Here is an 11905-nt window from a genome sequence, read left to right on the forward strand (position 1 = left end):
TTAAACAGAGATAGTAAATTTTTTTAAAAACATTAAAATATTATTATTATATAATAGAAGTTTTGTTAGAAATATTTTCTATTAATTATGGTATATTCAAAATATTATAATTATTTTGCCACGAATTTATGCAATAGCCGATTTTATACGCAATGTAGGGAAATTGTTAGAACCGTACACGTGGGTGAAGAAGATTGGCAACAACTTGTTGCTGCTTATTAGCAGACCAACTTTACTTTTATAATTGGCAACGCGCATATGTTTGTATGTATGTCTCGTATCTGTTGTCCAATTTAAAGGAAAAGAAAAGTGACCATCCACTGTTAGTACATAATACATATGTTGCTTTTTGTTTTTCCATATCTGAACCTTCGTTTGCTTCTTTTAAATTGGTTGGGGTTCTTAGTGAGTCTTACAAATTACTTATAAGTTAGGAGGTGTCTGAAAAATAGTTTCTTTGATATTATCCAAGCTCGGATTCTGCTAGTACTATTTGAAGGTTTCGCGAACAGATATTATAGCTTTGGCGCCAAGGTAGGCTAGGTTTACCCCTATTTTTAGATTGAGCTTATATATTGAAAATGTTAACTATTATGTTAGCCTGGATAAATCCTTGTAGATGCGTATTTTTGATATATATATATATAAACTGTCTTATTTATCTGTATTAGGACCCCGTTTTAGTAAATTTTTGGAAAAAGTATCTTTTAATATAATAAAACATCTATCACTTTGGGATGTAAAATTAAATTGCAAAACCTTGAATTTATCCCTTTTTAATTAAGATTAACGGATGATTATTTAGACATTGACATTGTTATGATATGGTATGAATTTTAATATTTCTGGTGGGTATGGTTACTGTGAGTTCCGGTTCGAGTCCGGTAAATGATTATTATGGTTATTATTAGTTCCGGTTCGAGTTTGGCAAATGATTATTATGGTTACTGTGAATTCCAGTTCGAGTCTGGCTAATGATTATTATGGTTACTATGAGTTCCGGTTCGAGTCCGGCATCTGATTATGGTTGTGGTTACTATGAGTTCCGGTTCGAGTCCGGCAAATGATTATTATGGTTATTATGAGTTTTGGTTTGAGTCCGGCATCTGATTATGGGTTCTATATATCTGGCCTCTCGTTATTACCCATTGGTGTCGGTTCAAGTCCGGTGCACATCTGGAAAACTATTATGATTTATGGGAATCAGCGCAGTTATAGACTATTTATGTTTATTTTCATTACTTGTCTGTCCCACCGACTTATGGGAGTTAGGTTAATTGCCTTCTTCAGTATGCCTAGCGGGCTTATGGAGGCCCATTTAGTTTATGTTGTGTCTAGCGGGCTTATGAGGTCCCAGTTAGGTTATGTTTGATTTGTCTATTATTACTGCACTATTATTTTTCGATATCGCATCAGTTTATTCCTTTACAGTCGTTGTGTAGCTTGGTAGTTGTTTACCTTTTGATCCCTTTTTACTAATGACTCAGATTACGCCTTCGCATTGTAGTTATACCTTTTCTGTATTGAGCTCAGTTGGCCGATGATGCCTACTGAGTACCCGTGGTTTTTGGTACTCATCTACACTTCTACATCTTTTTCTGATGCAGATCCGGGCACCAGCAGTCGACGTTGATGTGATTCCTATCTTCCATTACTGACTCAGAGAAGAGTGAGTTTGCTGTCGTCCGAGGCTAATCTTCCTCTATTTATTCCAGTTTGTCTTTTGCACTCAAGACTGCTTGTGTATATTGTGTACGTTTTATTTTATTTTTGTCTAGTACTTTGGGTATCTGTTAGTAGTGGCTCTAGTACTGACCTTATCAGGTCTTGGGAGGGATTCATTGTAAGTTGGTCTTTTTTTTTTTTCCTCATCTCATTTTGATGTAATATATAAGCTCCTTTCTTATTTTTTACTTATTATTATTATACATGATCCTTTATTTGGTCTCTGCCTGTTAGCCCGTTACTTATCATTCTGGACTATGGTTTGGCTTGCCTACTGGTGGGTTAAAGTAGGCGCCATCACGACTAGAAAAATCGGATCGTGACACTGCCCTTCTCCGAACCCTGCGGGATGCTATGTGCACCTGGTTGTCCTGCCCTCATCACTTTTAATTGTACTCCAGATCAAAGAAATAAAATAACATATGGTGCATTTTTAATTGTGATCTTTTGGATTCATTCATATATATAAAGCTCAACAAGCGCTTAATTTTGGACCGTGTCATTTCACTTCCACGTCTCCATTGAAAGCCTTATGTTAAAATCACGACAAGTTGAGAAATGAAAAATTGAATGTTTAGCATCATGAACTTAGTTCATAACCTGTTGGGTAAAGATGTCGTTTTAATATAAATATTAAGTCTGGTGAAGAGCAACTATTCAAAGATCTTTTTGTAGAACAGCGGATACAAATATATCCAAATATCTTTGTAAATACGAAATATCTGAATTGTAAAATCTGTTTTTACTTGCACTCTTTCGTGTTTGTTTACTGCCATTTCTACAGAGTTCGTTCGTGTTAGGGTCTTATGACTTGGAAAATTGGACTTGTTAGCCTGTTAGCAACATGCATCTGATATCCAGGAATCACTAGCTGCTTGACTTTTTCACTTATAATGCCTTGAGCAAATGCATCTTTCACCATTTTTGGCATGATGTCGGAGCTTTCTGTTGTTTGATATCTTGATATCAAGTACCTTCATTGATTCTTCACATCTCTGCTGCAGAATACCATTATACATTGGGATGTATGGTGTTGGTTTGAATGTTTTATTTTTCATATATACAGGTATATTGGCTTTGGGCGTCCGGAAGTTGTATGAGATGTGGGAGATTTCCAGTACAGCTGCACTTCCCTTCATCACTATGCTTGGGATCCTATCTTTCCTCTTGTAAGAGACATTACGATCACATGAATTACACATGCATTCAAATAATAACATACAGATATAGTTTCAATTCAAACGTCTAGATCAAATGAGACTGTTTTGGTAAAAGAACAAGTCATTTGTTTCAAGTTCTGTTATGCTCTGTGGCCGATATGGAGCTTGTTGACCCTTCCTCTTGTGGTATGTCCTGAATTTTGCTAAATGTGATTTATTTTCCTTCCACTATTACTACCCCTTTATGTTACCGATTTACCAGTAGAACTATTTCGGATTGTTTGATGGATAAACAGTTTACCAGATTGAAATAACTCGATGTAAAAGAATCAAATCACGATGGTGCCCCATGGGCTTTGGTTTAGTGGTAAGAACGCAGTAAGTGATGTGTGTCTTAACATACATGGCTTGAATTCTGCTGCATTATCCACCATGTTTTGATCCGTGTGCTATTGGCTGTCCGCCCATTCATTAAAAACATCATACCCGGTGTAATCCCACAAGTGGGGTCTGGGGAGAGTAGAGTCTACACAGATGTTATATCTAACTCGTAGAGATAGATAGACTGTTTCCAATCGTTCCTCGGCAAAAAAAAAGAAAAAGAAAAAGGAATCATCTATATTTAGCACATCATTTGAGGCAACCACTTCGTTTCCATTTGTTGTTTAGCTTTCTAGTTTCTTAAATCTTATTGAACAACATTGCCTTGTCTTCTATGTTTTGCGGTTCACTCTATTCATGGCTTGCATGGTTATAATGCCATATTTGGTTCTTGGGAGATTCAAGTCGCAAACTGATTTGCTTCTTACAGATTAGACACGTCGTTTTAACAAACATAGTTTTACATCTCACTGACTTAGCTGAAGGCGTATACAAGTTATGAATGATTCAAGATCCATTTCAGTTGTTCAAAGTTTGTTTTTTGAACGAATAGTTTCGGAATGAAAGTAAATATTTGTAGGTTTTGATGAGAGTGTTTCAGAAGTGCAATGGATTTTATAAGATTTTGCAACATACATGCTGAAAACAAGAGAGAAATTGTTCCACTCATGAACTATGCAATCTTGTAATGACTAGTTCTACCACTTCTTTTTTCTTGATGATTGAGAAATTTTTGAAGGTTGGTGGCTTCCAGTTCAATTTTTGGTGTATTTGGTGTAAAGTTAGTTAGCCTTTCTACCCTTCTCCATTTAACTACCGGATTTTTATTTGTTGTAGGTGAGTATGTGATGTGCTCTAATCCACATAACACACTTTGTACTGCATTAACAGAATGTTTTATCCATATAACTGCTAGACTTTTATGGTTGCATGCTCTAATCCACATAGCACGCTTTGTACTGCATTAACACAATGTTTTCTCAATTTAACTATCAGACTTTTGTTTGTTGGTTCTCCATTTGACTATCAGACTTTTATTTGTCGTCTGGTTTGAGTATGTGACAATCCGCATAGCACACTTTGTCCTGTATTAACAGAATGTCTTCTTCATTTAACAATCAGACTTCTTTGTAGTAGGGTTTGAGTATGTGACATGCTCTAATCCACATAACACGTTTTGTACGGCATTAACAGAATGTCTTCTCCATTTAACAATCAAACTTTTATTTGTCGTCTGGTTTGAGTATGTGACATGCTCCAATAGACATAGCATGCTTTATACTGTATTAACAGAATGTCTTCTCCATTTAACAATTAGACTTCAATTGTCATAGGATTTGAGTATGTGACGTGCTCTATTCCACATAACACGCTTTGTACCGCATTAACAAAATGTCTTCTCCATTTAACGATCAAACATTTATTATCATAGGGCATGAGTATGTGACGTGCTTCAATCCACATAACACACTTTGTACTACAATAACAAAATGTCTTCTTCATTTAACAATCAGAGTTCTATTATCGTAGGGTTTGAGTATGTGACGTGCTCTAATCCACATAGCACTCTTTCGTACTGCATTAACAGAATGTTTTTTTCATACAACTCTCGGACTTTTATTTTTCGTAGGGTTTGAGTATGTGACGTGCTCTAATCCACATAGCACACTTTTATACTGCATTAATAAAATATTTTCTCCATATAACTCTCAGACTTTTATTTTTTGTAGGGTTTGAGTATATGATGTGCTCTAATCCACATAGCACGCTTTGTACTACATTAATAGAATGTCTTCTCCATTTAACAATCAGACTTTGATTATAGTAGGATTTGATTATGCGACGTACTCTAATCCACATAGCACACTTTGTAGTGCATTAATAGAATGTCCTCTCCATTTAACTATCAGATTTTATTTATGTATAAACTACTTAAATAACAATAGTTTCTTATATAATTACCTTCTCTCCCAACATTTTAAAAAATTACTAAAAATCTTATTTATGCTACATTACGTGATTATCTGATACATTGTGGTATGATACATAAGTACCATATTAAACGCAGTTAATTAGTAAACAAAGGTAATTAAGCACAATGCTGATTAATCAAATCCCTTAAATATAGGACTTGCCGTTTTGAAATTTGAATGCCATTAATTAAGCATAATGCTGATTAATCAAATCCCTTAATACATAAATCACGTAACAAACCATTTTGAAATTTGAATGTCATTTTCAATTATTTTTTACCCCATTGCTTCCAAAAAAAATTTGTTGTCGATTCTTTCAAACAATTTTTGTCATGAATATTTCGATTTTGCTGAGACATTCTGATTTCTAGCAAAACGAAATTATTTATGAAAATTACAAGAGTGATGGAATTGTAGTTACCAAAAGTGTTTTGTATTTCAGGTTGATTTCTGTTATTGCGACGAAACTTGAGATAGACCAAGCAAAGAAAATATAGATGTTCGTTACATTGTTGATGGAAATAAAACTCCAATGGTGATTAGAAACGACAATGGTGTTAAGGTTTACATTGAATTGAAAAAGATATGCACAGATTTTGTAATGTATCCATTATGCATTACAACAAGCTCTAAATCGAATGAAGATGTAGAATTTGATGCTCAAACTGGTGCGATAATGTACGTCGAAGGAACAGAATCAGATGCAGCTGCACTTGCTGTTGTTGAGGCGAATAATCAATACTCTTTGTATGTACCAGAAATTGAAACAACAAAATTCATCACTGATTGCCAAAACACTGAAGTTAAGGTGAAGCAGTTGTATAAGGATAAGAAAACTCTGAAAACTGTAATGGAAAAGTATGCGTTAGATCATAGTTTTAATTTTCGAGCATCAAGATCTGACAAAAAAAGGTATTATAAACTATGTTGTTCTTGGTTTTTTGTGTGTGATTGGCGTTTATGTATAGGTATTAGGATACATTGTAAAGTATGTTTTGATTGTGTTATTCATAAACAATATCGTATATGAAGGTGAATTGGTTTAAAGCAAACAAATGACAGAATGTTGTTATAAAAACTATAAAAATTGTTTAAAGTAGCTTAACAGTTAAAAGTATCTGATACATTATTGTTTTGATATTTAGTTTTTTTTTTTTAAATTGTGATTATTTGTTTTAATATGCAGTTATTGATTGGAATGTCGTAATGAAAAGTGCAGTTGGTACATGAAAGCATCTTGCTTTTTGCATTCTGATCTTTTTCAAATTCAAAAATTCAATGATGAATATACGTGTTCAACGAGTGATAGGATGCTAAAATAGCTGCAGGTTACAGTTAACTTTGTTAGTAATTTTACAAAGCCAAAGTTAGTAAACTACAAGAGGAAACACACTCCAGCAGATATTATTGAAGAAATGAAAGTTGTGTATGGTGCTGACATCAATTACATGAAAGCTTGGTGTGCGAAGAAGCGTGCTATAGAAATGCTTAGGGTGGAGCTGCTGACGGATATAGACAAATGCCGAGATACATCTACATGCTAAACTCTATGTATCCAGGATCATACATCAGGATGCATAAGGCTGTAGATAATGAATTCAAATATTTTTTATATCTTTACAACCAATGATCCATCGTTTAAAGCATTGTAGGCCAGTTGTTGTGGTAGACGGTGCTCATTTAAGTGGACCATACCAAAGGTGTAATACCCTGCATGTTTCTAAGTTAGGAGACGAACCATTTTTCCTACATATGAAATCTCCTATCCTGTGATTCATACTTGAGTATATGACTTACAATGAGTATCCTAGCGATTAGATATCTTATGATGCGTTAAGCATGTTCATATGAGTCACTTAAGGTAATACAAGCTAAGAGTTTTTGAATCCATTAAGTTTTAGTGTTTGATTTTGTAAGGGTCATATTTGAACAAGTATAACTCGATTTTAATGTGGTATTTCTTCATATTTCTACCCACCAAATTATAGAGAATCGAATTACCTTTCCAACGATACCAATTTCATCAAAATCTGACACCCGATCTAGGAGTTATGGCTTTCCGAAGTAGAGTGCGTCGCCTAACCAATCGCACATGGCCACTGGAAAGCATATGCGATAGCATATGCAGCGCCTATGTAAATATAGGCGATATCATATGCAGTGCCTATGTAGATATAGGCGATATCATATGTGGCGCCTATATAAATTTAGGCGATATCATATGCGGTGCCTATGTAAATATATGCAATATCATATGCGACGCATATCTTATGGTTTCAAGTGACTTAAACACTCCGTTTTGAGTTATTTTGAGGGAAATTAAGTCTTTTAACACTCCTTACACGTTCCTAAACTTAACCCTACGAAATATATAGCTCCTAATTACATTACAACCCTACTAACATTTTAAGTTCATCATCCAAGAGCACTAAAAGAGAAAAACAACTAGGGTTGCATAATTAAGCTTGAAGATCCAATTTCAAGGAAATTACTCCGTCAATCATCAAGAATCTTCCTTCTAAGTACGTGTGAGTTGATTCATGGACTCCTTTCGTCCATGAAGCTCAAGAACCATCTTCTAAATTATGTATTATGATCTTTATGTTGTTGGTGGTTGATGTTCATGTGGTTGGAGTTTGATGATGCCTAAGATGGGATCTTTGTATGTTTTGTGTGAGGATATGGTGTTATTTAATGTATAATTATGTAAAATTGGTGGTTGAATATTTGTAATCTTGATGAATCCACCTATGCCTAAGATGTGCATGTAAGGTGTTTGTGAAAATACCTAAGGGAATGGAAATCATACTTTTATGACATAATAAGTCCATGTTCTAAGTTTATGTTCAACGTGATCCCCATGCTATTGTCTTGAATTGAAGATGTTGTATGAGATGCTCATGATATTGTTGTGATATAGAATGACCATGTTATTGAAGCCATGCAAGTATATACATGTTGTATGCATTCCCGATCATGTGATAGTTTGTTGAGAATCATTCTTATTATGAAATCCTTACTTATGATATTGTGAATTATGGACTCTACTCTTATGATCAAGTCAGTTATGTGTGTCAGCTTCCTTCTATCGAGTCCTGGGGGTACTTGTACCCGAAAACTATAGCCGTGTGCCTAGAGCTAGTGTCATGTTTCAAGACATCCTCAATCAAGCTATACTCCATAGATTTCAGTTAGTCACGTGACTCAGAAAAACTCAGAAATCTCAGTAGTTCAATAGTCCCAATAGTTTCAGTACTCTCAGTCAGACCTAAGATCTCAAGTAGCTTTTCCGTCAGTCAATGGAACTCAGTGAATTCAGATTAGTTCAGCTAAGAAAATATTATCAGCTCAGTTAATCAGTTTATAAATTAGTTCAGTTCAGTTAGTCAGTTCAACAGTTAATCTTTTTAGAGTTTTTTAGTTGGGAGTACGGACTAGCACCGAGCGAGTGCAGGGATAGCGATTTTTTCTCGTTATAAGGAAAGAGCCGTTAGCAGTAATCCCTATACTCCAGAACTGTGTAGCCAGTGCAGGACAGGAGTTACCCATCAGATTAAGGCTATACTTAACTATTATATTGCCTTAGGCTTGATTTTCTGTTCAGGGTCACCCGTCAGAGAGGCTTGACCATAGTAGAGGTCTCTACCCGTGGCATGGTATTGACACCTTTCCAATTAGGGCAAAGATTAGAACTCACCAGTACAGTATCGGGGCATGTCAATTAGGTTACTACCTCCCACAGCCACAATTACAGTTACAGTTTCAGTGTCAGTCTTCAGTGTAGAAATCAGGAATCAGGACTGTCAGATACAGTCATCAATCTCAGTAAGGAACTCAGATAGTTTCATTGATTCCTAGACCATCCCATCAGATAGGCTTGGTCCCATATTCAGATGCTTATTATTGGATCTAGAGGTCACCCGGCAGACAGGCTTGATCTCAATCTTAGATTCAGTCGAGTATTCTCATTATCAATTTTAAAAATCACTCGTTACCTAGGACTGATCTCAGACTTAGATGTTTAGATACATTTTGGAACTCAGATAGTTTTCCCCAGAATTAGGACTGTTAGATACAGTCATCCATGTTATCAGTCCTTCAGTATCTCAGTATCACGAAACTCATGTTGCTAGAGTTCAAACTCAAGTAGTTAGTATCTCCACGAGTTCAGTAGTAGTTACATATGTATGTATGTATGTATTCTCATATTCATATTAGTCAGTATGCTCATGCATATAAACCCCATGCATTTAGCCTACCCCCACGTATACTCAGTACTTTAGTTGTACTAATGCATTTACGCTATGGTGCTTTCTTTTTATGTTACACCATAGGTTCTGAGGTGCAGATTCCAGATCAGCAGTAGCAGTTCAATAAGAAGTGAGTCCTCATCTTTCGAGGACATGATCGTACGTTTATTATTCCAGTATTTTAGTTTATTTTCAGTTTAGGGAGTTAGTTGGAGACATGTTCCTTCAACTCCTTATTCAGACAGTTTAGAGGCTTTCAGATATTCAGACTTTCATATTTTCAGTTTTGTTTTGGTACTATGATACCACCTTATTTCAGATATTTTATTATTCAAGATTGAACCTTACGCCCTCTTTGTTCATGTTTCTGCATTTTATATGTATATTATGCAGTTATAGGTAAAGATATCAGTCATAGGTTAGCTTGTGGTCCTTTGGGGTCATAAGCACCGTGTAGCATTTTGGTTCAAAAAATTGGGGCGTTACAAAGGGACTTTTCTTTCTGCTAGCACTCTTGATGGTGCAGGTATGACTAATCTTGTTATTCCATCTTTAATACTTGTTATGATACATTCCATAATATATATATAATATATTATGATACATTATTGTATAGTTTTTGATACATCATTATATATTCTGATACATAACTGTATATACGAAACTGTATGTTATTCCATCTTTAATAATTGTTACAATAAGTTCCAGAACATATAGAATATATTATGATACATAACTATATAGTTTATAATACATCATTATATATTCTGATACATAACTGTTTATATGAAACTTTATCGTATTCTTTTTTAGGTGTATAAACTTGTTAATAACAACAATTTATTAAAAGTCATGCTTTAAAAAAAAAATTTAGTTTGCATATTACCAATTGCATATGGTGTTGTTGACTCGGAAAATAATTCCGCATAGACATGGTTTTTCGACCAATTTAAGAATGCTTTTGGAGAGCGTGAGAACATGTGTGTTGTATCAAATCGCAATGAAATAATAATTAAAAGTGTCGGCAATGTCTATTCAAATGTTCCTCACTTAGCATGCATTTGGAATCTTTGGAAGAACGTTTGTACAAATTTCAGAAGGAGCAAGGACAGACTTAACGACCTGTTTTATTCGATGGCCAAAGTGTACAGAAAGGAAGATTTTGAATATATTATGTCAAAGGTTGATAAAATTGATCATCGGGTGAAAGATTATCTATATGATGCAGGATATGAAAAGTGGTCAAGAGTTCATTCTCCTATAAATAGAGGTAGGATGATGACATCTAACATTACAGAATGTGTAAATGGTTATTTAGTGGAGGCGCGTAAATTGCCGATTTTAGGTTTTTTGGAGGAAGTCAGAAAATTATTTGGAGCATGGAACTGTAAAAATAGAGAAATTGCTTCATATACAGAAACAACTTTAGGGAGAAGGTTTGACAAAATCCTCAAAGCTAATGGAGTTAAAGCATCTAGAATGATAGTATGCATTAATAATTACTCATTTTATATTTTATTTATTGAATAAAAAATTCTTGTACGTTATATTTTGTTTGTGTGTGATTTTTTGTTTGTTAGGTCAAGGTTGCATCAGAGTATCATTATTCAGTTTATGAATCTAGAAGAATATAAGTTTTGGACTTGGATGCTAACAAATGCAACTGTTGTAGATTTCAGATTGATGAAATTCCTTGTCCACACGCGATTGCAGTATTGAAGAGTATAAATGTTACAAAATTTTGTCCGTGGTGCTCTGATTACTATAAGTCTGTGACATTAGTGAAGACATATGAGCTTTCTGTAGTACCTATGCCAGATAAGAAGAATTGGCATATGCCTAAATGTGTCGAAAAAGAAGAAGTCATACCACCCAAATACAAAAGACCACCTGGTAGGCCGAAAAAGAGTAGGAGTAAGAAAGCAAGTGAAAAACTATCCTCCAGTACAAATTGTTGTGGTAAATGTGGTCGAAAAGTTCACAATAGATGTACTTGCAACTTCTTTCCAAAGGAGAGTTGATGTTTTGGTTACCTGATACATTGAATGATCTATGTTTAGTTCATCACTGTTATTTTGGTTTTAATTTGGCTATGTTTGAATAATGTTTGAACAATGTTTAATTTGAATTAGTGTTTGTTTTAAGTGGCTTATTTTTGCCTTTTCATTTTAATTTCATTTACTATTTAATATGTTTCTTAAGTAATCTATTAAAATACAATTTTTTAGCGTTCTTCGAATTAGAAAGCAACTCTATCATGAAAGGCTATTCATTTTACTGTTGTTTTTTTTCGGTATAATTAGTTTCATAAAACAACTCTTGTATGTAATTGCTCTAAAAACTTTATAGTTTACGCATAATTGATGCTAGTTTAGGATTCATGATACAACGTAGCTTGTATTATGATACATTGCAA

At 34.4% G+C, this 11905-nt stretch overlaps 1 long non-coding RNA gene and 1 pseudogene across 1 annotated transcript; both read left to right on the top strand.

Annotated features, from left to right (window-relative positions):
- The first annotated feature begins 292 nt into the window (after positions 1 to 292).
- Positions 293 to 3116, top strand: LOC124887234. Its single transcript, XR_007044590.1, has 3 exons — positions 293 to 534; positions 1608 to 1669; positions 2792 to 3116. It is a non-coding gene; the product is annotated as an uncharacterized LOC124887234 (long non-coding RNA).
- A 7507-nt stretch (positions 3117 to 10623) lies between these two features.
- Positions 10624 to 11510, top strand: LOC107846756 (annotated as a pseudogene).
- The last annotated feature ends 395 nt before the right edge of the window (positions 11511 to 11905 follow it).

This window comes from Capsicum annuum, chromosome 9 (genome assembly GCF_002878395.1).
Source record: "Capsicum annuum cultivar UCD-10X-F1 chromosome 9, UCD10Xv1.1, whole genome shotgun sequence".
NCBI classification, from domain to species: Eukaryota; Viridiplantae; Streptophyta; class Magnoliopsida; order Solanales; family Solanaceae; genus Capsicum; species Capsicum annuum.